General features: G+C 35.6%; 1 non-coding gene across 1 annotated transcript; it reads right to left on the reverse strand.

Moving 5' to 3' along the window:
* Nucleotides 1-3,738: 3,738 nt before the first annotated feature.
* Nucleotides 3,739-3,900, reverse strand: LOC148302836 (U1 spliceosomal RNA). Its single transcript, XR_015838582.1, has one exon. It is a non-coding gene; the product is annotated as a U1 spliceosomal RNA (small nuclear RNA).
* Nucleotides 3,901-6,626: the final 2,726 nt, after the last annotated feature.

Here is a 6,626-nt window from a genome sequence, read left to right on the forward strand (position 1 = left end):
ATGTTACTGCGTGGTTAGAAAGTGTAGACCGCCAAAGTACACACATCAAATCAACACGAACATTGCACATACTGATAGCAATTCTACTACGAGTACATACTGTACTAACTGTAGCAGAATCAGTTCTCAATTGTTTGAGTAGTGTACTCTAACGGACTAGTGAGCAGGGCTTCACGAAGCCTCAAAGGAAATGTCCTTTGACACAAGCAAAGTGACATACTCAAAAAGAACGCCGGATAAGAAACAAACATGACATAACTTCAAACGCCATGACGTTTAGTGGCGTTTTGCGTTATACAAGAAGACGCTGTATCAGAGAAGTCAGCTTCAGCTAATTTCTTTCATACTTGACCCGATTCAGCAAAATTTTCCTCGAACGTAAGTTTCGAAGTAGCTAGTGAAACCGCTTCATGATTACATTCATTCATAGCGATAAACACTCCAGTACACATCATACATACCCGGCTCCTTCTACGTGTTTCCGACACTGACGTTTATAGGGATTTTATTGATGAAACAAGACACTAAATATGCGTAAGCAAAGTTTAAGAACATCTTAGTTGATTAATATCTACGGTAGACAGTAATCGTATTCGATATCTTGTCAAAACTTAGAATAGGGTAGTAAACGATTGATTGAAACTAAAGCAGTATGAACAGATTTCAAAATGAAATGTGAGAAAAATAATAAAACATACTTTTAAAAATATGACATTATAAAAACTTGATTGAGGAGATATCGTTTTATTATTCAAATCATCAAAACGCGTAGGTTTTGTTTTATTTAAAAAATTGCAAACATCGTTAGCAATAGCCGTCAGAAAATATTCTCCTACGAACGAAATATTTTTGTCGAAAACATAAAGAAATAAGCCTTTTTTTAAGCATTCGTTTATATAATTACATATTTCTTCGTCGTGATTTTTAAACAAATTACGATAGTAAAAAAATGTATGAAATATTCCTTTATTTCCATTACAAATACTGAATGATGGGTGATATCATGGATTTATCTTAAGGCCGAGATCTCTAGACGATCAAATTCAGGTACCGGTCCAGGGTAATATGAAATAAATATTAGACTGAAAAATCACTAATTTTTATTTAGCCCCTCTTGGGAATCGAACCCGGGACCTCCAACATGGTAGATACTCAGTTACTTTACTATATGTCAAATCAAGGGCTTATTTCCAAATCAATTCGAAAATTCGAGTCGCTTTTCAATAATTGAATGGTATTTTTTTTTATTTAAAAGAAGACGCGAAAGCGCAAATAATAGAACCGAGATAATTAAACAATCATTTGGAAGTCGAGTAGCCGCTCGGTCTTTCTTCGTAGAAAATGAATCGCGATAAAGGCCCGGTTCCCGGTTCTTGGAGAAAAGACCGCAGCGGCGGAGGGACTCATTAAAAGCTGAAAAGACCCGAGGACGGCGGCTGCCGGGTCCTCACTTCTGTCGCCATTCAAAGGGTGTAATCAGAGTAAGGAGGTCCCCTTATTAATCCTCCTCGCCAGGCCGCGATCCGGAGGAATGGGGACAACCGAGAGAAGCGGAATAAAATAATATAAAACGTTATATACATTATTATGATCAACATTTTGAGTGTGTCTAAATACTTGTTCACAGTTCTGGATTATTTCCAATCGTAGGAGTTATTTTTCATATTATTTTTTGACATCTCATTAAAGATGAAGAGGAATATGGAAGTCTGGGCATTTTCGAGGCTTACGACCGTCATAGGCTGGTTTAAGTTAGTGATCACTTTAAACACGTGTGACATTCACCAATTCTACCCATTATTGACAACCACACTAATTGAAAAGCATTTTTTTAAAAACTAAGTTGCGAAATATATTGCAAATATGAAACAAAATTGTATCGCGATTTTACTGTTAATTTACATTTCAAATAATTACATTTCAACGTAGATGAAGAAGAATATGGGTATATGACTTAAGTATTAAACCACCCTAATTAGTACAGTAGGGTCGGGGTTGATGAAAAAAAACCCCGTCAACAATGTGTTAATAGTATGACTAACACAAAAATATCATATTTTCAAGTCCATTAAAGGCGGTACAAATAAAATTTCTTTTAAGCTCGTAAAATTGAAATAAGGTATTTAGAATAATCTCACTTTTCCTTCATTCAAACACATTTCACCTAGAAATATTTACAATGGATAGTATATAACGACATTTTGAGTGTGTCCAAATACTTACTCACAAATTTAGATTATCTCAACTTTCTCTTTGTGTACCCCTGCGGTGAAGCGGCGTGGCGGTTAGTTAGTTGGTCAAAATTAGAGATAGACGTTGTTTGAATTCTCCAGTAAGCATAAAAAGTTCCCATAGTAGGGCGTTATTAAAACCTAAGTCATTACTAGTTACTTCGCGTCAGTGGAAGTAATTTTTAATAATGGTTCCGCATATCCCTTTCTCCCTTGCAGTGCCAGCATGACAGGGACAGAGGCGTTATCCAGTCGTTCGCGTTATCCTCTCTCCTTTGCTGGTAACAAAGCAGTGTGACAGGGATAGTATGTTGATCCAGCCACTGTTATTACCAAATTTACTGTTATATTATTTTCCGACCTTTTTTCGTACGTAGCAAGGCGACGTACCAGGCATAGTACATAAATATGTTTAATAATGGTGATCCGTCAGCGAAAAATACAATTTATTTCAAAGTAGAACGACTATTAGAATTAAATTCTCGATTTCTACTGTTTATTACCAATTTTGTATATCCTAAAGCAGAACTCAAACAAACAAATAAATTCAACAGAGTAAAGAAATTGCGACCTGTCTTAAAAGAAAAACGTACCAATCCTGCATACGTGCATACTGGACACACACAGTGAACACATATGCACTAGAGACTATGCGGCTGTCCAAACTTAAAACACAGTAAGGGACATTTTTTTGCATTTTTGGACTAAGTAGAATCTACTTAGTCCAAAAATGCAAAAATAAAGGAACTACAAAAATTGTCCTTTACTGTGTTTTGAGTTTGGACAGCCGTATGGCTTCGACATAAATAAAGAAAAGCTCAAATGCACACAGCGATCCATGCTTGGTTTTAAGCCTGAGCGATTAGAAATAACGAAATCAGGAATAGAACCAAAATAGAGGATATCATGGATCGCGTGGCAAGAACTCAAGTGGCAATGGTCGAGACATATTTGGAAGACAGGACCCCACAAGATGGACCCCAAATTTGTCGAGATATTTTTTTGAATTACCTAACGTCCAAGTGACTCTGAAATCTATCTACGGCTTATGCTACACCGTTTATCATGTCCCTACTCAGGCTTCAACTTTAATTTTCATAGCCTATGCCTAATCGTGAGTGGATTTGCTCTTTATGTTTAAAGTTACTATAATGTCATGTAATTCATGAGTGAAAATTCTAGGCAAAAACACTCGCAATTTGTTGAAGAGATGTCGGAAGACCCCAAAAAATATGGTTCGACAACATAGCCACTGTGGGGAGTGGAAATTGGCTGCAAATAGCAAGACCGAAGGCAACGGAAGAGACTTATTTATATCCAGCAGTGGAGAATAGAAGGCTAGAGAAGAAATAGAAAAATAAAGCAGAACAGTTATTAAAATTACTTCCGTTAAGCTACGCTTTAAAGATAAGTCAGGACTCTTAGGGCTTAGGTAGTAGTCTTTCGCGCTGACATGTCCGCATTAGCGAACCTACGCCTTTTATCGGGCTCTATTATTCTTAAATGGGCGGGACAGCGCGTACGCAGTCCCGACTACCAAAAATTACGCGCCCGAGTTATCCGCATTAGGGATAATCGCAAGGGTCAGCCCAACCGTAGTGCAATGGAAGAGCCTCGCCCTGGGGGAACCGCCGTGTTGATCACGGTATCCCCTACGCCAGGTAAGTATGCCCATGCTCGGTATTGCCGGGCTATATAAACCAGAGATAGAGGCGTAACGCAAGCGTGTTGCGAACGAATGTGGCGCCATCTGTCGTGTGAATAGCCAATTGAACTTGCGTTATGCATCGTGTGCAGCACCGATGACACCGCTGAATAAGGAACATTTTATTTGTGATTGCCGCTACAAGTGCAGTTGAAGGAATTGGGTCCTTTCGGCGAGGTTTTTAAACTCGGTATCATAATGCATTTTATTATTGTCTCCTTTCATACATCATTCGATAAAAGCATGTTTATTTCAAATTCAATTACATAATACAAATAAATTCTCGTTCGTTGCAAAATATTATTAAATTATTTAAGTAGAATAAAAAGTAATAATAAATAATGAAATTTCGTTTTCATTGAAAACAACAGGCGCCGTGACGTATTCGGGTAGATATTCGACTTCAAAACTGGCGTTCCGGGTTCGATTCCCGCCAGTTGCAAAATGTATTTTAAAAAAACTTATCCTTAATCGGTCTAGGTATTAAAATGTATTTATTTTCACATCTACCTTCCATTTCCTAACTATTCTACCTGCAGAAAAGTTTGTAATTCCTTTTAAAAAGTTTCATCATACGAGTATGAGTAGCAGTCTACGAAATAAGTTTTGAATCTTTAGACATTTAAAGTATAGTAAATTCACCAAATCTTTGATAAAATGTGTTTGTTGGATTAAATTTTAACAAATCAAACACATTAAATCTTTGATAAAATGTGTTTGTTGGATTAAATTTTAACAAATCAAACACATTTACACATTATACAATGTATGTTTATGTAATACGGATGCAAATGAATAGAATTAGGTACTTAGTTTTTAACCACTTTTTATTGGTACTTTTCTCCAACCGGTTTCGACGACGTCATCACCAGGGCTAAACATGTACGTTTAACCCAGATGATGACAAGGTTCTTGACAAAACTGGTTGTAGAAAAGTACCAATAAAAAGTGGTTTAAAAAAGTAATTTTATTTTATAAAGAGAATAATCTTTTCAGGAATCTATTATATATGGTAACTGAAGAGCAGATGGAGAAGATTAAAATAAAATGAATTTTATTGAACCAAAATCACACAAAACTAATTAGGGAAAATATACAAAATACACAAAACAATCAAGAAAATACTAACTAGGCTCTGGTTGGTCGGGCGACTGCTCATCTCGGAACTGCCGCCCATTGCAGACGTTGAAGATCCACCAGCGGGTCATACGGTCCCGCCCTGCACTCGCTACCAGACTCCCATTGAGTCTCGGAGGAGGTAAACCTTTACCACTCAATCAACTCACATAGATCCACAGAAGGCAAAGATCACCGTGGTATCGTTCAATTGAAAAATACTATATGCGATTCTTGAAAATAATCGATAAACTTCAAGTCAATATAAATGAAAAGATTTGAAAATATTTTTAAGAAATCACATACACGTTATTTATACATTCGGCGTTTCATTTGAAGAACTCCATTTTAATTTATATATTGAATCTTAAAGTCAAATACTGATTTTTAGAGTCTGCTAAATTGTATTTTATCATAAAAAAACGTATAAAAATAAAATTTTATACAATTGTTAAGCCTTTTTATGGAATTTTTAAACTACTCACATAAGTTTAAAAATTCCATAACAAGGCGAAACAGTTTTCACAAATTTAGTTTTATGTGATTTTAATAATAAAATACAATTTAGTATACTAACATTTACACGTTTGTTACGAGTTGTTTATCCGGACGAATATGCCTCGTTTTTTATTAATTTTAATAAATATGACAAATATCATAGTTTTCGTTACTCGGATATCACACGCGAATTCACAGCCCGAAAACTTAGCAAAAAATAATTAATAGAAAATAAATTATAAAAACTGTAGGTCACGTCACCAACAGACGTACAAGTCAATCACACGGGACATTACTGTAGTTTTATTTAGCAACAATACAGACCACAGTTGTGTGTACCATGATAGGGATAGGAACAATGATCCGTCATTCGTATTCACTGCCACTAGCAGACGTCGAAATGGGCGCTGGTCGCTAGCTGGACGAGGCATTGAATAATGTTGACAAACCAAATAACACACGAGCGAAACGGCACAAGTCGGGAGTCGGGAAGTAACAAACACAATATATTACGAGTAGTACGATTTACAAGTCCTACAAACGCTTCCGAGTTCTGAGAAATGGAATATCGAAAATAAGTTTAGGCAAATCGCTCACTCCTTTCAACAACGTTAAATATCAAAAACCGTCAATTTTCAGTTGTGCATGTTTTCGGAATGCCCAGGAAATGTACTACAATATATACCAGCAAAAGCGGCATATTTTTAACTTAATATTTACCCGCTTTAGGGCAGAAAGTGTTGTTTTTGCATTTTGAAGAAAAAGTATTGTTTAATTATTTTTTAAATATACTAAATATTTTTCTAATGGAGAAAAAACCTCCACGTTTAACCTAAAAAGATCTGTTGCACAGCAAAAAGTTCAATAAGTAGCTTGATATTTATTTTTAATACATTTCATTATATTCTTAAACTTTAAAAACGATCTCCTGAAACATCAAGTTTTTTGATATATGACGTTGTTGAGGAGTGACCGAAATTAGCTTTAAAAATATTTTATCTTGTCCCGAAAAAGATTCCTATAAACTATTAAGAAGGCAGCAAAAATATGCATGGATAATTAATTTGTATGGTAAT

Source organism: Brachycentrus maculatus, unplaced genomic scaffold (assembly GCF_059751285.1).
Source record: "Brachycentrus maculatus isolate JH-2025_06_01 unplaced genomic scaffold, ASM5975128v1 h1tg000405l, whole genome shotgun sequence".
NCBI classification, from domain to species: domain Eukaryota; kingdom Metazoa; phylum Arthropoda; class Insecta; order Trichoptera; family Brachycentridae; genus Brachycentrus; species Brachycentrus maculatus.